Below are 22,466 nucleotides of genomic sequence, written 5' to 3'. Positions count from 1 at the left end.
TGTCACATTTTATAAAAAATAATTTCAAATAATATGATTTGCTGCTGAAACTGAATGTGGGTGATTTTTATTCTCATATCTGATTAAATAGGTTACATTTTTATTAACATGATAACAGTACTTCTCTGCTATAAATCAAGCCAGCTAATTCGGAAGCTTGTAGGAAGTTAGTGCACAGCAACATACTCACATAGTTTTTGCTAAAAAAAGTTTTTATCTGACTCTGTTTTTTCGTGTTTGTTTGAAAATGTTTTTATTCTTCACTTGTTAAACAATGTGAATTAAAAAAGTGTTAATGCAAAAATGTATTTTCAAATAAAATATTATTTAAATCAAATAAAAGGGGTGAACTGCACTGTTCGACTAAACCTAAAAGAGGCACTGAAATGAACACTAGGGGCCAAAACGGAACATTTTTGCCATAGTAAAATCATAATATTTGATAATATTGTTGGCGCACATGGCTTAGCACTAACCAATCCACTTCAGGGACCAACAGATTTAAATTTACACAAAAATTATGTGTTTACTTATCAAAACTGTAGATAATTTAGCTCTGTAGTGTTAGCATGTAAACATCAGCCAAAGTCTGGCCAACAGCTAACAAAAACGTGACAGTACTCGCACACAAACTTTTGGAAAAACGCTTGGCAGAGCTCCCATTTTCTTCTTGTGTGTAAAAGAAAAAAATCTGCAGCCTCGTCGACCATGAACTCTGCCCTGTGTGAAAGCCAGGTTCGCAAGGCTCACCTCACTTAAAACATGACGTCATCACCACATAGCTCTTTGGAGGCCTGTTTTCGGTTTTATTTATTTTTTTCTGAGGCCAAAACCAAAAATGTCTTTTTGCCAGTTTTTGGTACAAAAAATTTGGTGCAGGAAATTCAGTGCTTCCCTGACTATTTTTTCTAACTCTGTTGACTTTTCTTTCAGGAGATGGCACCATGACATCCGAAGGGCTAAAAAAACGCGATTACACGAACTGGCGCACCTTCTTTCGTAAGTACAGCACTGCAAGATGATCTGCTATGCGGCCACCTGCTGCAAAATGCCTCCATTCCGCCTGCTGCCTTGTTATTAGACACAAAAACGTCATCCATAACTGGCAGAATAGCGCTTAGCGTGAACCCTTAATTGGCCACTGGGCGCTGCCTTCCCTGGACTCTGTTTAGAAACTCTCTTGCCTTGCAGCGCCGCCATTTTGTGTGGCGCTTGCCAAACTATTCGGGCAGCTGGTGGGAGAAGGGAGCCAGAAAAAAAGACCTTGTAACTACTTTTAATCTCTGTTGTGAAGGGGACTCAAGCAAGCGCTTGTCTGTGTACCTGTCTCCACCCCAACCACAATCCGAGCTCCGTCTCCCGCCGTGCACTCGCTAAACTCGGATTCCGCCCCTCAGCCTCTAGCGTGCTTGGCTTAAGTGCCAGGCATTTGATTACATGTGCAGATGTTACTCGGATCCTCCCAACTTCTCTTCACTGCAGTGTCTCATGTTAAGAAAAAAAGGCTTTTTTCTTTCTTTCATAGCAAATTTGATGCATCTAGGAGGGGGGAATTTTGATACAAGGAAGGACGAAATTTTCGTTAAAAAAGGCACATCAAAAAAAAAAAAAATTGGCCAGAAATATGAAAGTGCGCCTTGTATACAGGAAAATACTGTGGATAAAATTGGAAATGCAGAGCTACAATTAAATGATACTAAATATGGTAACTGTTTTGCCTTTGAGAAACATAGAGAGGTCTTCCAGTGCCGTCTTTTGGTTAACATGATAAATGATTGTTGCTAAAAGGAAACAAAAGAGAAGTGCAGAACTTGGACGGCAGGTTAGACGCTAACTTTTGAACGCTCATTGCTAATCCTCTTCTGTTGTTTCATTAGACAAGAATTGTCAGTAAGCATGAAACATATTCTGATTATGTTTAAGATTTTTGTTAATGCTAACATTTTGCACAAAAATAACTACTCTGGTTTGAATTGGTAAACAAGACTGATTACTGAAACTGTTCTGCCTTTGAGAAATATATAGAGTAGTCTTTGAGGCCCCTTTAGTGGTCAACATGTTGATGGTTGCTCAAATTAACTTGAGTGGTGAAAATAATGCCATGTTAATTTATGTTCAATTAAATAAATTATTTTAATTTAAATGTATTTATTTATTTTTATGCAACCCTAGCTCCCACTTAAGTTTTAAGTCCTTGTGCCTTTAGCACAGAGCGCCTTATACATGACAAAATAGATTTTCGGGGGAAGCGCCATATAATCCGGTGTGTCTTATATTGTGGAAAATGCAGCAGGCTCCAGAAAATTTACTATCAGAATCTTTACTATGATTCTGTTGGGCGGCAGTAGCTCAGGAGGTAGAGCGCTCGTTCTGGGATCAAGGGATCCCAGTTCGAATCCCGGCTCGTCCGTGTTACATGTCGAAGTGTCCTTGGGTAAGACACTGAACCCCTAATACCCCCTATAAGCAGGTTAGCAGCCTTACATGGCTGCAAGGCCGCTATTGGGAAATGTGGAGCACATTGTAAAGCGCTTTGGGAAGTAATTGACTTGAAAAGCGCTATATAAATGCAGATCATTTCATTTCATCTCTAATTCTAAATACCTGTCGTATTTAAAACAAAGAAACTCCTCTGTCCCATAATGCTCAAATGTATACTGGTCTGAAATAAATAAATGAAGCAATAAAATGACAAAATATACAAAAATGACAAATATATCAATTCATAAGTCAAACCTCATTTGGAAGTTTCTGATATGCAAAGCATAAAGGTCACTTCGTTTTAGTAATTGTAAAGTTTATGATGTTTAGTCAATACATAGTGTATAAATAAATATTTTGTGGCGATTTTTGTTAACATAATTATTTTCTCCAATGGCAGCACGGCGGCGCAGTGGTTAGCGCTTGTGCGGCACAGTTCATGTCATGGGAACCTGTCGTGGGTTCAAATCCAGCTCCAGACTTCCTGTGCGGAGTTTGTATGTTCTCCCCGTGCTTGCGTGGGTTTTCTTCCGGGCACTCCAGTTTCCTCCCACGTTCCAAAAACATGCATTTCAGGTGAATTGGCCGGTCCAAATTGTCCCTAGGTGTGAATGAGTTGTCTGTCCCTGTGTGCCCTGCGATTGGCTGGCAACCAGTTCAGGGTGTCCCCTGCCTACTGCCCGGAGATGGCTGGGATGGGCTCCAGCACCCCCGCGACCCTACTGAGGATAAGCGGTACGGCTAATGAGATGAGATGAGATTTTCTCCAATTCATTGACAAGTTTTCCTCTGTTGTGCTTGTCTTTGCCACCAGGGGGCAGTACAATACAAATATTTTTTTTAAAAGTCTTTAGTTAGCTACAGATATTCCTGTCATTTTCGGAAGGGATAAGTCAGGGGACACAAACTTGGTGCCCGCAGGCCCCGAGGGACAGCTGAGTAGCCTAAGGACTGGTTCTGAAAATAACACCAATGCGTGGTTATTGTAATTTACTAGTATTTTTTTTAACTTGTTGACTGAGTCTATTCAACCTTACATCCAATAGATCACCTTGTAAAAACACAGTAACAACATGATGCGTTATTTTTTTAGAAATGTACATCAAACTGGTAGCCCTTTGCGCTAACTAGCAAGAACAAAAAACACTGCTTCAAAATAGAAGTAATTCCGAGTGCCTGTGTGTATCGTTGAATTGCTTGCTGAATTGAAATCTGAGACAAGAATGCCACCCTTCAGTCTGTGGCTTTTTTTAGCATCAAGCTAAAGCACAAAATAAAGCAAAACTCTTCTAGTGTGATTTAAGTGAGTTGGGCCAATTTCAAGCTCTGTGCTTTTATATGCAGAAGAAAAATCCACTTTTGGCTCCATATCGGGGCTCCATGTGCACATATGGGGCGGTGTGGCGTCCATATTGTGTCAACAGGATGAATTATAAACGCTTTCAGTGTTAGCACAGTGTATTTGGGGCATGTCTGTGATGTGGGAACCCTCACCCTATAGCGAGCAGATGGCATGCAACATGTAACTCTCCTCGCGGCAAAGACGAGCGTAGGCACAAGTGTTCCTTTCTACAAACACCATCCTTGTACAACGCACAGCGTGGGGGATTATTAAAATGGCTTAATAGGGGTACATTACTTAATGCAGTAGAACCCCAGGATATGACCTTTATCTGTTCTGAGCGGGGGACTGTAAGGTGAAACTATCGTATGGTAATTAGCTCATGTGTTGCAAGCCCCCACTCTCGCACATAAAAACCGTAAAGTGAAAAAAGCATATGGAAAGTACGACTTATGTGTAATCCACTTGTATATGATTATACAACATTATAAATGAGTATAAAAGTAAAGGAAAAATGAAATTCTAGTTTGTGTGCCCTAATTGTACTGTATATCCCCGGGATATGATATCATTTTGTTCTTAGGTGGAGAAGTGAAAATTGCTGTATAGTAGAGGACAGAAACCTATGGCAATGTGTAGCTAATCAATAACAACCCCCTGGTACTTGAGGTAAAGACATTTACATGACAAAAGGTATATTGTAAGTACTACTTATGTGTCATATACATTTTAATGATTAAATGACATTATAAATAAATATACATGTAAAAGAAAAATGAAATGTAATTTACCTTTGGTGTGACGTGACGTGAGCTGGTACAGTAGAGTTAGTGGGTGGATGCAGAGGGGAAGGAGCGTGCAGATTAAAATTTTAGTTTTTACAGGTCAACATTTTGAACTGCCGGTATCCCAGGGAACACTTTTTTTTTTAAATTGTATGTGTTAAGTACTACTTATATGTAATATATGTTTTTATGATTGTTGAACAAAAGGGTGTGTTGTGTCACCCTGACCCGAGTGACATGGCCGCTTTCTTGAGTCCCGTTTCATATGGAGGGACGAAAGCATGACCAACTTAGGTGCCGGGGTGCCTAACTTGTTTGGGTGTTTGGGCAAAATATAACTTGTTTGGGTGTTTGGGCAAAATATACATGGCGGGGGAAAATTCAAATGTATTTACTTATGGTGTGACTGGACTTGAGCTGGTACAGCAGGTGGCAGCAGATATGGTGTAGGAGGCCCATTCAAATAGAACAGATTTTAAACTTTCCACTTACAAAGATAGTAGAATACTCGTTACATTAATCATGGTCCTCATCAGCAATAAGTTATGGTCATACACATTAATGAGGGTAACGATTTGTGTCTTCTTCATATTTTTTAATAATCACATGTTTTTCTTCTCCCTTCAGCATCACTGCAAGTATTTGGATCCGTAGCTAATAAATAGAGTTGTAAAAATACAGTATTGTATTGCGTTAAGTTGCAAATGCATTACAAAGCACATGAGAGTCTACACTGAACGGAAAGAAAGGCGATGTGGAAAGTAGTTTAGCTAATAGCACAAGGGCGTCCTTACACATCAAAACATGAAAACATAGAACGGTAAGGACGTCGTAACCTGGGGGTTTACTGTATTCTACTTTATTTGGGCCACCAGCCCGGAGTCCATGACTGCTGATTCCAGGCTTGTAATTGCAGCCCCTTTGTCGCTGTTAGCTAGAACCCTGCTGCCGTACACGGAACGGTAATCAGGCCTTCAAGGTTACATAGGACGGGCGAGGCGAACCTGGCTGCTCTGGCCTCATGTCTGTCAGCTCAAGTTCATATACAGGGGTCTCCACGGGGCTATTTGACGCGGCCTCTAAATATAGCAGGCGACAGATGCCGCGCGATGGGGCACTGCCCGGGCTTATTGAATGATGCTCTGCAAGCAAAGCTAAGCAAAACATGCAGACATTTCTAGTTCTTCTCACTGATCGTTTTTAGTGATACCACATATGACAATTAAAACAAATTCGTTGCTAAATTCTGGTTTATGTACAGTGGGACCTTGCTACTTCGTGGTTCCACATTCACGGGTTCAGGGCTCCGCGGGTCTAAAAAATAATAATAAAATTAAATAATTCCTTTTTTTTTTTTTTTTTTTCCCTCAAGCATTTTTGAAGGGGCGTCGCTACTTCGTGGTTCCACGTTCACGGGTTCAGAGCTTTGCTGGTCTAAAAAATAATAATAATAAAATAAAATAATTAAAAAAAAAATCTATTTTTTTTTTTAAGCATTTTTGAAGGGGCGTCGCTACTTGGCGGATTTTCACTTTTCACGGGTGGTTTTGGTCCCCATTAACCGCAATAACCGAGGGATAACTATATAGACCAGATATAGTCTTTCCAACCTATACTTTTTTGGAGGGGAAAATGTAGATGGAGATGACTTTTTTGTGTCAATTGTCAAGACAGCCTTTGATGCAAAGTTGATAATATAAAATTGGTAACTAATTATATTGTAGTATTATAATTTTCTGTATTTTCCCGACTAAAAGGCCCACCTGAAAACCCAAAATAGCCAGAAATGTGATTTTATTGTCATGAACCGGAACAGGATCAGGACCCAAATGCGTGACGTTTTCACACAAGCTTTTATTTTACTGGAAATGGGGCAGTCATGCACGTTAACCCAAACGCCAGTGATACGGCGATCGTTGGGCAGAAGACGTAAGGCAGCAGTCTGGCGTGGAATGACAGGAAGCTAGAAGCCGACGAGATCGATACCAATCGTTCAAGCAGATATCGGACAGATGGAACGATACCGGACAGGACTAGATGGAGATCGATATTAAACAGGACAAAATAGACGGGAACAAATACTCCGAATTCTAACTCTAAATGATAGTTGAAGTAGGAATACATTTTTAAACTACATTTGAAAAAAATAATAATTAATTTAAAATGCAGTACAATATTTTGTGGGTGGCACGGAAAAGTTTATTTACAACAAAATGTGTCACCTGTTTTTATTTTTATTTTTTTCATGTATATTTAATTATACATACAACTTACTCGTCAGATAATTGTGAAAATAGCGATGCACTGCCCCCTATTGTATATGTGAGAACATTACAGTTACTTTGTAGATACATTAAAGACCACACAAAAACTACTACTTCACACTATTCGCAAATAATTATCCACTTGTCGCTGATTGGATTCAATTTGTCAATTTCTAGTGACTCAATAAACAAGGACACTCATTCTATTTTTTTCATCATCACTGATTCCAAGACCACAAGAAAATTAATTCAGAACATCTCATCTCATCAGCTGCACCGCTTATCCTCAGTAGGGTCGCGGGGGTGCTGGAGCCCATCCCAGCAATCATCGGGCAGTGGGCAGGGGACATCCTTAAATAGTTGCCAGCCAATCGCAGGGCACACGGGGACAGACAACTCACTCGCTCATTCACACCTAGGGACAATTTGGACCAGCCAATTCACCTGAAATGCATGTTTTTGGAATGTGGGAGGAAACCGGAGTGCCCGGAGGAAACCCACGCAAGCACGGGGAGAACATACAAACTCCGCACACGAAGTCTGGAGCTGGATTTGAACCCATGCAGGAGGTTCCCATGACATAAACTGTGCCGCACATGCGCTAACCACTGCGCCGCCGTGCTGCCCCTAATTCAGAACATTTTACTGGCTATTATGGAGAGATCTCATTGGATCAAAAATCCGTGGCAGAAAACATTCTCCATGGCAGCAAGAAGTCCAAACTTTCAGGTCTATTGATGAAATTGCCCTTACTGCCCTGATTTGAAGATATTATTTTTGATCTTAATTAACCCTGTGCGTGCATGAGTTTAGAGTATAACTGCAAACATGCCATTTACAAACCCAGCCTTGCAAACTGTGCTGTAAACTCACACTCTCTTGTTTGCATCCCACACAAGTGCGTGTTAAAGGTCTTTGTGTACATACAGTATGTGAGGGATAAGAAGCAGCTGCTGGGTGAGGGCTGGCTTGAGTGGTCCTACAAGTAATCTAGACCCCCGGGATACGGCAATCCAACTGTACGTCATTTTCACTACATGCTGTGGAACAAGATGTTTTTTCAGGCAATCTTAACAGTATTTATACATCAACAGCGAATTATACTGTGTGCCCCAAAACATATACTGGTAAACCTTTGCGGTGTTTGTGCCTATGGAGAGTTTTGTCTCCAAGATGCCTGTCTGCTATTGCTCAATTTGTTTAGCAATTGTTTTGCATCGTGGCATCATGAAAATGTCGTTATGCAATTGGCTGAACTACCTCCCACAATGCCTTCTTTATTAAGTGCAGAATCTCTTGTGCTTTGTAAAGACTTTGCTAGTCGGCGAAACAATACTGTAATTTTTTTATATGCTATGCATCCCAAGCTGACAGACTTTTATTAAAAATAAAAAGGTGAATAACACAAGGAAATATTTTAAAGGTATGACAATACAATCAAGTGGAAGCTTTAAATTCAGTTTAACTTTCAAACTGCCATCTTTCCTCCTGCATCCACCCCTTACGCCAGCTGTACAAATTCCATTTTACTTTCCACTTAATTAGATCTTTTATGTATATGCATGTGTCTATATATATATATATATATATATATATATATATATATATATATATATATATATATATATATATACATGCTATACATCTACATGAACTGTGGGTTATGACCGAACGAACAGGATCCCGGATACAAGTGGCCGAAAATGAGTCTCCTCCGCAGGGTGGCGGGGCTCTCCCTAAGAGATAAGGTAAAAAGATCAGTCATCCGGGAGGGACTCTATGTAGAGACACTGCTCCTCCGCATTAAGAGGAGCCAATTGAGGTGGCCCGGGCATCTGATTAGGATGCCTCCCAGACGCCTCCCTCGAGAGGTGTTTCGGGCATGTCCCACTGGCAGGAGGCCCCAGGGGCAACCCAGGACACGCTGGAGAGACGTTGTGCAACAAAATGTGGTCTTGAGTTGCCCTTTGGCGGATCAAAGTGGTAGTACAAGCTTGTCCACCCAACAGCTCATCAACACTACGTCACAACGAAATAATTGCGCGTCATTACGAATCTGTGATCAAATTCGTTGTCAACACTTTTAATAATCTATTTAAATCTATTTTATTGATTTGTTGCTGCAGCCCTATACATAGCTTACACATAAGTAGCGCTATATACAATTTTGGAATTTTTATGCTTTCATCTGGGGTATCGGGGGTTTGGAATGTGTTATCTATGTATTGCCATAGGTTTACATGCCTTTCCCCCTGCGAAATGGCAATTCACTTTTTGTTCCCCACCTCAGAACGTATTAATGTCGTATCCCGGGGGTACACTATACAATTAGGGCACACAAAATAGAATTATTCTGACTTTGCAGCACATTTGCCCCAAGTTGGACCTTATCTCCCTGGTCTAGGTGACTGGGAGGTCAACCTGTCTGACTTTGTGCGCTATCTCCCTGCGGCTGGTCGCCCCTCACCCCAACCGTGACATGTGTAACAGGACCTGTCCGTGCAGCTTCCTTCTACCTCGTAGCCTTCACAAACAGCTCCCCCACCCCCATTCACTCCCCCCCAACCCCCCGGCCTGGAATAAATAGATGGCTCGCTTCTGCTGTGCTACTCCTGTGGAGAAGCTATGCTTTTAAAACGCTCCATCTCGTCTCTCTGGATTCTTACTGTCGGCACCATCGCAACACAAAGATTCAAACGTGCTGTATATAGATCCGTGACAGTGAAATGCATACACACTAAACACCCTCGAGCATCTTATTGCTTACTTAAGACAGCACTCAGGCCGAGACTCAAAGCGCCCAGATACTCCAAATGTTTGTAACCTTTCTGTATCATTTTTTTATTTTGAGTTATTTACACGCCCAAATTGTGGGGCAAAATGAAAAACTAATGGCTGAAAACTGAAACACCAAAAGTAAGTGCCCAAAAAAGTATTATAGATTTTTTTTGGGGACTGATTCGGATCAAAAGCAAAATTTAAATCATTATCATTAGTTCCACCCTGCTCTCATTTTCTTATCTCTATTCACTCTTTTTCACTCATTTGAAGCTAACATGCCCATAAAAATGTATACCCTAAAATTCAGACTATAAGGTGCACGTAATTATAAGCCGCACCCGGTAAATTTTTAAAGGAAAAAACATTTTGCAAATACATAAGCCGCACCTGACTATAAGGTGCATGTGCCCACATTGAAACATGAGAAATTTACAAATAAAGATGGTACACAGAAAGTTTTCATAATATAAGGTACCTTAACCGCCGAACTTTTGATAAACAAATGTGTCTGTACGATGTCACCAGCCCCATAACTATGTCCTGGCACACATCATTGGAATGTACAAACTCTTAGGGTGCAAAAAATACTTATGAGAATCACATCAGTCTGAAACAATATACCCGAAAACTATAAAGCCGAGGTAACCAACCATTAAGTCTTCTGGCTGTCTTCCATTTTTTGGAATGTCCGCGAAAAAAGCTTTCTTACGTCAACTAACAAAGGAGAACGCAAGATTCTGCAGTGTGGTAGCTCCAAGCTATCCAGTTTCATAATAAGCAGCCACAAAATACTATGGCTTGTGTCGCCGTAATCGCTTGCTATTTCGTGCTTTGTAAAATGCAGGTTGAAAAATATGATCCATTATCCCTGGTGGGATTTTGCTGCGAGCGGGGGCCTGCAGGCTCAGCCGCTTTTTTTGCCATTCCGTCCACCAATTAGAGAGCTGCTCTCTTGCAGCCAGGATCCAGTATCCCCAATCGTGTATCTCTCTGAGCAGCAGAGTGCACCTCTCTCAAGCGTGGCAGGCTCTTTCTTGCCCATCTGTCGATTAAAAAATGAACTACACTAGTGCAGCGGCAATCCATTATCTCCAATCTATACAAGCAGGGACTGACAGAAGAAACTTTTGTCAGGAGTTGTGCTGTTTTGGCCTGCCCAAAAAGAAATGGTCAGTTGTGGCCACAATTCTATTCTTCCCAGTCAATCATTGCTCCTTAAATAAGGGTATACAGTATTTGCATGTTAGATTTTAAAACGGTTTTTACTTCTGTTACTTTGTTGTCTGACTAGATTTTTTAATCACCTTTTGTTGTTTATGAGAATTAAAAAAATAGAACACTTTATATTAGCGTCTAGTAATAAGCCCGTCGGTCATTTACCATTATATGTAAAATAAGTATATCAGGTATATTTAATTTTGTGTGTTGCATTTTCAGTTTTCGGCGAAGGGTTACGCATTTGCGGGTTTTGGTTTCTGTCCCATCTTTTCATTCCGGTGAATCCGTAGTCTGGATGCTTACAGTACTTATTATACCGACCAGCAAAACCCAGAGATCACATTCCAAATTTGGAGCACTTCACTTTCTCCTATCTCTGCATTAAGACCGTGTATTGATCCATAGCACTCAGACTGAAGTGTAATTGAATTAAAGTGGCTTTTTGAACCGTGCCGACAGAAGCCGCTTGAAGTGTTCACGGAGTTGTGCTCCTACATCGTGTGTGGCCACTCAGGTTGTCTTTTTTGCACAACCAGGAGCGAAAGCAATTTGTCAGCTGCCCGACCGTGGCGTCTATCGGTTCCAAGGGCTCCTCTTTCACGCGTCTGAGCCCTCTTGCTGACTTTGCACACTTCCAAGAACAGCTCCTAGCAAAAGGGGTGTTTTTAGCCCGTAGAGCCTCATATGCATACATGCTTGCATTAATGCGTGCTGTCCCTTGATGATAGCAACTGGCCGGACTTGAAAGCTGATGCCGACCTAGACTGGACTCTGAGACAGCTACTATATTAAAATGAGTGATGTCCAGTCAGCAGCCTGACAGGATTGCATGCTTCAAGCGTCCCTTTTGAAACGTGAATGGTGACTCTTTTGCATGACGGGGAGTAAAATACGAGGTGTTTGCTTGTAATACCTACCTATTTTTTTTATTGCTACTGTCCAAACCTGGTTAGTGCCAAGGGCAACTACTTTGATATGAATTTATTTAAAATGTTGTGTTATTACTATGTTATTACTAGAAGTTAGGTTAAAATAATTTAGTGGTTGACTAAGCCTATCCCTTTTGCATAAGAGCACAGAGTGATTTACAAATATAAATTAAATGCTTATTTTCAAAACAATTTTTGAGGAATTTATCTTGTACTTAAAGGCACTAATTGTTTCAATTATTTCTCATGCCGGTTAGAAATCAAATTTCTTAGAAAATGGCAATGACCCATCACTGCTGAGCTGCATTAACAAATCTCATTGCTTTAGCATCAGAATGTAATGCTCAATTATTTAGCTGGGGATGCAAGTGTCACAGACACTAAAGACTAATGCTAAACTTGTGGTCACAGCCGCTCAGCATTAATGCTTTTTTACCACTAGGAGTCACAAAATATTACACAATGCCGCTTTAAATAGAACACTCTTAATTCAAATCATAGGAAAAAAACACAAGTACTATTTTATTAACATGATTTTTTAAAGACTCGTAGATTTAGAAATGTGAAATAATTTTACACAACTTAGGACTCCCTTTGAAGAAGCTGACTTGTTTGGCCGCCATCTTAATATTATGGAAGCCTGAATGACTAATTTGTGAAGGTGGCTCGTCCCGGTGGTGCTATTCTCACCTAACAGCCACTGAAATCCTCAGCTGAGCCCTGCATGTCATTGCTAACAAGTCCTGTGATTCAGGCATCTTTCATTTTCCCACCACTTTTTCCTTCTCTAGCCACTCATGGTAACCGCGTGGCTGCATGGCTTGCCACTAGCAAATTTTGCCTGCGGGTAACTTCCATGAGCCTTTAGTGTGTCTTCTACTAATGCACATACTTTTCTGTTCTAAGCTAAGATGACCTCTAGTGGTGAATTGGTACACACATTCACTTGAGATTCAGATTCAGATTCAGATCTACTTTATTGTCATTCTAGTACACGTGTATACAGAACGAAATGTCGATACATCTGACCCGCACAGTTTCCTCGAATGTACAGATATAAGTAAAAGTTGTATTGTATTATGGCTACGTATAGTATTTTACCATACCATAGTGCCGATAGTGCAAGAGGAGTAGCTAACCCGATGTGCAAAATGGGCATTCAGGTTAACAAGTCAGGTAAACAGTAACATTAACACTGTAACAATAACGCTGTAAGTACAATAGTGCCGAGAGCAAATGTGCTCCATGTGCTCTGTGTTGAGTGACATCAAAGTCCGAGTATCTTTATTAAAAAATAATTAACAACTTTTCGTAAGTAGACCTTGCCTTAAATACTTGGTTAAAGTTTTATAAGGGGTAACATTAAATCCTGGAACAAATTCTCTCTCTTTCTTTTTTTTTTTTTTAATTGGAACAACTTGAAACATCAATCGAACCTACATAACCGAACATGGCGCCAATCTTCCGAGCAGGAAGGCTACGGGGTTCCATTTCGGTCCGGCGTTGACAACATGTTACTTGTCACATAAGCATGAGAAAATCCAGATAATGTCTGCTGGGATACATTGTGGTCATCCACGTTCATGAGTTTCTACTTCTGCTTTGTGTCAACTTTACCACCCTGCATGGGCTTCTATTTCGCCCCGGGGATTGTTGTGCAAGTTTTCCAAATGCCATCCGGTTCTGTCAACAATGTCAGCTAGACGATACGTACCGTTATCGTATTCCATGGTGCAGGTTTAAGTTAAGTGTGGGGGGGAATAGTTCTTGCAATATTTATTTTGATTTGTACGGTCTTCATTGCTTCTCTAGTTGCAACCACTCTTGTTGGAAAAATTAGACTTAAAATGTTGCTACTTATTATGACAACATCAAGCAACCTACATGAATGTTGGAAACCTTAAGGATTTTGAGGAATGGGAATGAGTATAAACTACTTGCTAATGGCTTAAGAGTTGCTACAGACGGACATCTTCGTAGTGATTGACCATCTTTTCAGGACTATAAGGCACACTTACAAACTCCAAATTTTTCAGAAATTCGTAATTGCGATATATAATCCAGTCTGCCTTGCAGACCAGACAATACGGTGGATGAAATCGAAAATGCATAATTCCAACTAAATTTGACTGCATAGGGTAGGTAACCATTCGTAAATAAATAAGTCGTGAAACCAGATTACAAAATGTTTATATTCTTTGAATTATGTTTTAATGAATTTTTATGCAACCCTTGCTCTTCGTTTTTATATCATGTGCCTCATAATCCGTTGAGCCTTACATATGAAAATATTTCGCAAATAGTTATTATTTGAAGGTGAGCCCTATAAACAGGTATGCCTTATTGCAGGGGTGGCAAACAAGTTTGACACAAAGAGCCGAAATTTTTAACTGTGAGAGTCAAAGACCCACACCACGCACTGACCTGCCGTGACAGACAGACGCACAAACACACACAATTGAAACCATTATTTCCCAATACACACTCTTCTCCTTAAAATACAACAAGGATTGTTCTTGTGTTGATTTCAAGGAAAGTGTCCACCCTCAATACACACAAATTAAAAATGCCCATGAAACAAGGCAAAGAGCCACAGTATATTGAAAATATGATGAGGCAAAGAGCTGCATTCTTATTGGCCAAGAGCCGCATGCGGCTTTAGGGCCGCGTGTTCGCCACCCCTGCCTTATCTTGAAATTTCGATAGGTCTTAGATATTTTACAATATAACCTGCAAAGGAAGCCTACAATATTTTCATAACAGTTGTTTAAATGCCCTGCACACTAATATAAAAAATATTAAACATTATTAAGTGAAAATGAATCTTACATTTTCGAAAAATCAGAAAAATAATTCTTTAATTAACTGAAAAGGAATTGATATAATTTAAGTAGGTAAAAAATACAGCAAAAAAAAGAAAATGAACACATTAGTATGCAAATATCCATCTTTTTTTAGCAGAGTAATAAGTAAAAAATAATCAAATAAATAATAAGATACAACAACAACAAGAAAAATCAGCAAAATTCAGAGTATTTGGATTATATGTCTCACCTTACTAAAATAAAATGGTGTTAATATATCAAGTATATAAACTCATTTTGAGGATTTTTCTTGTCATTCTCCGGAGGAAACCTGTGATAAATGCTGTAATACAACAAATCTCAACTATTGCATATTTCATAAAGATTCTTGTGTACCTACCTCAGCATATTGTTTTTATTCTGGGTTTTTTGTCATTAAACAATATTCTCTCTCTGTCTGTTTCAGGTAGAGCAACTGATGCTGTCCTCGTTACAGAATGTTTCACCTTCTTCATGATGCAAGGAGGTGAGAAACAGTGCAAAGCCATACCAAGTGAGAAGTGGCAGTACTGCAATGACAGAACACAGGCTAGTTAGTAATGTACCACACTTTTGAGCTACAGTATTCTTTCACCATTTAGAGGTTTTACTTTCACATCTTAGGTGCACTGTGATTTTTTTTGGAGTGATAGGTTTCAGATTCAGATTCAGATCTACTTTATTGTCATTCTAGTACACGTGTATACAGAACGAAATGTCGATACATCTGACCCGCCCAGTTTCCTTGAATGTACAGATATAAGTAAAAGTTGTATTGTATTATGGCTACGTATAGTATTTTACCATAGTGCCGATAGTGCAAGAGGAGTAGCTAACCAGATGTGCAAAATGGGCAGTCAGGTTCACAAGTCAGGTAAACAGTAACACTGATATACATATTTCGCGGAATTACAATGTGACTTTACAAGCGCCTTTATGCCCAAACCAATAGGGGAACTGCCTTTTGTTTCTTGGGCGCTGTTTGGAGCAATTAATTGAATTGAATTGAATATTGAATTGAATCTTTGTCCAGTGTCAATTGAATCGAATAACCCTGGATTTTATAGTAACTATAACGAAATAACTGACAGTTTATAGTGTGAACTGATGCTTTTCAATGAAATGACATATTAAATATCTAAATAAACCAATGTTTAACAATCTAATAATCCCGTACGTATGGCGTTTGCGCGCTATATGATCAGGGGTGCAAGCATTATGTAAACAATGTAGTTTTTGCATTAAACATTTGTCATTGAATAAAAAAAGGATTTAATTCATGCCACTCACCAAAATCAACCAAATATTGCGCTTGTTATAAGTTGAGCTTGTAGCTTTCCCAAAAGCATGGATTTACACTATATACGGATGGATACAACAGTGGCAATCACTACAGGGACTGTTTAATCAAACTTGAACATTTTGATAAAGTTCTCTATTTTCTGTAATGTAATTAAAAACCTATGTCATACATTCTAGATTCCTTAGCAATCAACTGAAATATTCCAAGCCTTTTATTATTTTAGTTGAATAGTCTCCTGGTATACTTTTTTCATTATACTCTGATATTTTGAAATCGGATATTACAGTGTATACCATTAGCAGCAATATTAAAAGAACTAAAGACTTGTCATTTATAGTTCAGTTTTAATGAATCCAGATATATGACATTTTCTATTGAAAATAAGGAATTCAAGTACAATATTATAATTTTTGAACAGTCCTATGAATATGAAATAATATATGGGAAACTAATGCGCACAAGTAAACAAATGAATTGTGTTACACTATAATATACATTTTATACATTATTCCCTTTCTACTTTGCACATGTGCAACAGTGCATTGTAGGTTCAAAAATATTCCCTGATCCATTATCCCCAATTGCGTGATGCTGCAAGCAGGTTATTATTCGTTATTATTCATTTAATATGGTTGGTTATGGAATGGATTCCCTGCAAAAATCAAGGGATTTCTGTATTTGCTCTCACTTATAGCTTCATGAAATGCGTTTATAATATTTCCCTTAAATATATGTGACCTGCGCCCCCTAAAAATTCCATTACCATTTTGACTGTGTGTGTGTGCAATAACATGTATTTGTGTATCAAAACAAGATCAACGGACGGAGCAAAATATTTCCTGACTGTCCTTGGAGGTGAGGTAGTAGGTTGTATAGTTTGAGGGTCACACCCTTCCTGTCAGATAACTATACAACTTACTGTCTTTCCTGAAGTGACTGTAATATCTTCTGATGAGTGGAACCACGCGACCACCGATGATGTCCCCTATACTGAAGCGCCTCCTCGTGGCAGGAAATTGTTACTGCGCCTTTCTCAACTTTTGCACTCAATAACTTCGCACTTGCTCCCTCGGGCCAGGATGTTTTTTTTGTTTCTGACTTCCCGCCATGTTCCTGATGTTCGTACGGGGTGAGGTAGTAGGTTGTGTGGTTTCAGGGTAGTGATTTTACCCAATCTGGAGATAACTATACAACCTACTGCCTTCCCTGAAGGGCAGCAATACGACAACTGGTGAGCTTGGAAGACGCTACACTCCTACGCCCCTTTTACCAGCAGGTAAAGTCCCTTCACTGTAAACCCCTTTAAAATATGTTTTAATAAAATAATTTGAAAAATGTGTTTTTTCCCGTTTCTTTACCGGAGTTTGAGGTCCAAAGGTTGCCGAGTTGTTGAAGACAACAAATGAATTTGGTTGGATTACTGGATGGTTCTATAGCAGGGGTATCCAACATTTTTCAAGCTGAGAGATAATTTTTGTTAGTAATGATCTCAAAGGCACATCTAATTTTATATGCATTTTGGAAATTAAAACAAATCATGTTAAATCCATGCTGTTATTTTGTTATTACATGTTCATTATTGGGAATAGGGTTAAATAGACTCAGTTAACCAGTACAAAAATCAATTCCCTCGAAAATCACAATGACCCAGCACTGGTGAGCTATTTTCAGAACATGTTTGCCCTAACTGACCTTAGAGCCCCTGTTCTTTAATATACTGTATTGCAGTTTATATTGTATAGAGCCATCTAGTGGTTAGAGTTTATAGCTATCATTTGGGATGCATTACTCTAAATACGACTTTTGTGATGTTTTAACAAAAAAATAATATTTAAAATGCAGGGTTCGTTCAGGTGCTTGAAATCCTTGAAAATGCTTGAATTTTAATGTTGAGTTTAAGAATTGAAAAATGCTTGAATTTTGGTTGGAATGCTTGAAATTGGTCTGCTAAAAAAAATGACGTTGTCATGATTAACGGAAGCTGGCATTAGTTTGTATGACTATATCCTATGAAGTGTCATCGCCAACCCAAGAGGACAGGTATATGCTACACCTAAACAGGGCACTATGAAATATGTATTAGTGCAAGTTTTACGTTTCAATTATAGACATTACATGCATTATAGGCCATGCAATAAATGAAGGTAGCGTTTCCTCATTTTTAAATTGTAATGGGAAGAACTTCCTGCAACTAAAAATGTAAGTTATACATTACTGTACTGTAATTTTCCCCCAACACCTATATGGGGAGAGAATTGACTCAAGAACAAGCATATTTGCGATTTACTCAAGATCTAAAAGTCATGTGTCTTGACTGATGTTCAGGCAAGGGCAAAAATCACATATGTAAATTGCAGATATATTTGGGGCTATGCAAAATACATGAGTCACATCTGATTTTTTATTTTAATGGTACTGGAGACATTGGAAAACTGGCTTTAAAAGTCCTTAAAAAGTGCTCGATCTGGCCATAAAAAGGTGTACAAACCCTGGACATCATAGGATTTAAGTTAAATGTCCTTATTTTAAATATGGTGAGTAGAATTGTTATTTTAACAGAAAAGCTAATTCACAGTATAGTAACTATAGCCCTAATATTGAAAAGGGGGGGGACTAAATCCCACGTTATCAGATAATTATGATCATTATTCGTATTATCTAGATTATACTTAGAACACAAAACAAAGATTAATATAGTTGTCAAGACCAGAACGGAGACAGGACCCACTTGCGTCGCGTTTCTCACAAGTTTTTATTGGAAGGAAGAGAAAGTGCTGCGCCCATGATCCGGTGTTCGCTGGATGCGGGAAGCAAGTCACTGGTACTCTGATTGTGCTCCAAACGCGGAAGTGGATCTTCCGTGGCGAGCGATGGCGGTGTCAGCGACGGAAAAAGTGGGTTGGTAGCCGGGACAGGAGAGCAAAAACGTGGTAGGGGTCAGAAGCGAGTTGTAAGCTAGAAAAGGAGAGAAGACTTAGTCGGGGACAAAAAGATGTCGGAAGCCAGAACGGGAGAGCAGGCGTGGTCAGGGTCAAAAACGGGTCGAATCCGGGGACAGACGGGAACAAAAAACAGGACAGGTGGGAGTCGGGGTCGAAAAAGGCTTGCCTAGTGTTCACTGAAGTTCGCAGACGGACTGACAAAAGGGGACAGACAGGACTGGGTTCAAATACTGATGATCGGGAGCCAATCAGAACCTGCGGCAGTTGGCGCCAAAAGAGCGGGCACAGCTGAGTCACGTCAGCAATCATGACAATAGTTACATATTCATATTCTACCAACTAGTAGAGCGTGTGTGCGGCACAGTTCTGAGGTCATGGGTTCAAACCCAGCTACCAACTTTTCTGTGCGGAGTTTGCATGTTCTCCCCGTGCTTGCGTGCGTTTCCCCCGGGCACTCCGGTTTCCTCCCTGATTCCAAAAACATGCCTGTTAGGTTGATTGGCCGAACCAAATTGTCACTAGGTGTGAATGAGCGAGCGAATTGTCTGTCCCTGTGTGCCCTGCGATTGGCTGGCAACCAGTTCAGGGTGTCCCCGGCCCACTGCCCGATGATTGCTGGGATGGGCTCCAGCACCCCCGCGACCTTACTGAGGATAAGTGGTGCAGATAATGGATGGATGGATAGTAGATTATGTTGCTGATATCAAGGGATTGGTTTTCTTATCACAAAAAATCACTGCCAATAATAAACTTGAATTCAGCAATAAAACGACAATATTAAGGATCAATTTGCTTATAATTTTTCTTATTTTACCTGAACAAATTTAAAATATAGTAACTTAATTTTTTTTTATTATTAAAATATATAGGAAGCCCATTAATCACAATTGTTATCTGATAAAAATGATTTTTTTCATGATTTTACCTAGAGCAAAAAAAAGTTTAATGATTGAGTAAAATATTATCTCTCCAATCAGATGTTGTTGCTTATTATGGGATTCTACTTGTATTTTTCTAAAAGTACATTTGAAATAGTCACAAAATCATTGGTAATGATAAATGACATAATAAAAATATGGATTCAAAATTAGTTTGCAGATACATTTGTTTATCTGGTTATTCAGTGTTTCTTATTTTAGCATAAAAAAAATTCAAAATATAGTAAATACGATCTTTAATATCAAAATAAATAGAAAAAAATGAATCACAAATTGGATAATTTTTTTGTATTATTTAGTATTAATTTTAGCTTACTTTGACGCCTAACACCACTCTTCCAGCCCTTCCTGTAAAAGGATCAAATATAGTTAAATATTAATTTCCACTAGTAGATGATGTGCAACATCATCTACTAGTCATTAATATTTTTATTTATAATAATTTGAAATAGCAAACTCATTTTGAATCCATATTTGAAATTATTTATATTATTTAGAATAAAACATGTGCAAATATAAAATATTAGTTGGTTTATAATAATTTGATGACTTATTTTATTTAAATATACATCCCTATATACGTATTTATTTTTATTGAATACATTTAAGGAACGGGTCTAACAAGCTCTTAGCTTCAACCTGTCATCCTTTATTTTTGGGTGGTATCTTAACGTGATCACATGATGTTTAGTACAATTTGGCTAACAAATGTGGAAAAAATACATTCAGATTAAGAATAGGTGGGGCGATATTTATGCGCTCGTAATACGGCCAAAATTCCGAAAAGATTTAAATTTGCAATGGTCACTTTTGACCACTAGTTTGCAGCAGAGATCTGTTTATGTTCCGCACCACACATTGTGTCCACTTCATTCATTTGATTTGTCTTTACAGTATTCACATAGATATCGTTTTGGGAGGTCTTCAGCAGTGTTCCCTCTAAGCTTCACGCGTGCGCAATCGCGCACTGCCTGCACATTCTCAGCGCACAAGAAAATCTATCCAGCGCAATGTTCCCTGAAGCTGCGTGTGTGTGTGAGTGTTTCGAGTTTTTCGAGAACCGGCTTCTTCGGCTCGACTCACTAAAAGGAACCGGCTCTTTCGGGTCCTAAACGGCTTTTCAGGTTGTTTTTGCTTCTTTCATCCCTATATGACCAAATATTGTGTAAAATTATGCACAAAACAACTTAAAAAAGGGGGGATAGAACAAAAAAGAAAAAAATACCAAAATGCAAACGTAGTGAAAAGCTGAAAAAAAGAAACAAAAGGAAGAGAAAAAAGAAGGAAAAATTCAGAAAAAAAGAAAAGAAATAAACAAAGGAAAAAGTAAATAGAGAACAAAAAAAAGTAAGAGCTAGGAAAAAATAAACACAATGAGATTTTTTAAAGGGAATTTTAAAAAATAGAAAAAAAAAAGTTTGTGTTGCATTCAAATAATTTCCAATTGTACTTCCACTAAAAAATGTGATTAAATACAGTTGTGTATCGTACTACTAATTCGTACTACTAATGATTTAGTTGCCACACTTGGGATTGCTGTTGCTCACCGACTTTGTGAGAACGCTCAGACCCGTGGAAAATTAGAGGGAATATTGGTTTTCAGTGACTTGAAAAGCGCTATATAAAAGCATTTATAGTTTTAGCATATCAATGTGGTGAACCATTGCATGCAACGAGATTAGACTTGGCACTCCAGGGTACAAACATGTAAATAGCCTTTCATCTTTTTTTCTCTTCTATCAGAATAAAGAGGTAAAAGAAAAAATTACAACGTAGGGCATAGAAAAGTTATTACAATAAAAATGCGATGAAAAAGAATAGTAGTAATAACAATCCATCCATCCCTTAACTTCCCCGCTTGTCCTCAGTATTGTTGCGTTGGTGCTGGAGCCCATCTCCGCTCACGCTGGGCAGTGTGCCTGGGACACTGAATTGGTTGCCAGTCGCAGGGCACACTGGGACTGACAGACAACTCACTCGCTCATTTACACCTAGAGACAATTTGGACTGGCCAATTAACCTGACATGCTTGTTTTTGAAACATGAATGGAAACTGGGATGGCCAAATATACCCACGGAAGCACGAGAGAACATGCAAACTGTGCCCAAGGAGCCTGCGGTAGCTAGTTCTTAACCTCTGCACCGCAATGAAAAGAAGTGCAATACCATAAATTACATGAGTTGAAAAGGTTTTTGCTTGGACACGATTAGCGTCGTTATTTTATTTCGAGATTATTACATTATTTTTCCTTTACAATAAATGCAATTGAAGACTCATACATTAAATTTGAGGAAAATCCGTCATCCTAAGGGAGGGTTAGCACCATCTAATGGTGGACTAAATACTACTTCCTAATCGAAAGGTATTTATTCGAGTTTCATAAAACTCTTATGTTGTCAGCCAAGTTCTTTTTCAATCTTCCTTTCCTCCTGCCCCCTTGGACTGTCCCCTCGAGAATGTTCTTGCCAGTCTCGAGGATCTTGCGACGTGACCGTACCAATGAAGTTTCCGTGTGCGCGCAGTTGAACACAGTTCAGGTCCAATGTGCACTCCGTTTTGTTCGTCACATGGGCTAAGTAGCTGATGCCTAGAAGTTTCTTATAGCATCGCATCTCAAAGGCCTGGATTTTCTTTTCCAG

At 39.1% G+C, this 22,466-nt stretch overlaps 1 long non-coding RNA gene across 6 annotated transcripts in view; it reads left to right on the top strand.

Annotated features, from left to right (window-relative positions):
- The window catches only part of LOC148363041 (uncharacterized), a 62,935-nt gene extending 45,652 nt beyond the window's left edge, over window positions 1-17,283 (top strand). For 4 of the 6 annotated variants that reach the window (XR_015850948.1, XR_015850947.1, XR_015850949.1 and 1 more), the window contains 2 exons: window positions 934-999; window positions 15,071-17,283. This is a non-coding gene — a long non-coding RNA (uncharacterized LOC148363041). The remainder of the gene's footprint in view (window positions 1-933; window positions 1,000-15,070) is intronic. The other 2 variants (XR_015850945.1, XR_015850946.1) reach the window with 2 other exon arrangements.
- The last annotated feature ends 5,183 nt before the right edge of the window (window positions 17,284-22,466 follow it).

Source organism: Urocampus carinirostris, chromosome 7 (genome assembly GCF_059441175.1).
Source record: "Urocampus carinirostris isolate Australia breed hairy pipefish chromosome 7, RoL_Ucar_1.0, whole genome shotgun sequence".
Lineage (NCBI taxonomy): Eukaryota > Metazoa > Chordata > Actinopteri > Syngnathiformes > Syngnathidae > Urocampus > Urocampus carinirostris.
This window is presented reverse-complemented; position numbering and strand designations above follow the sequence as displayed.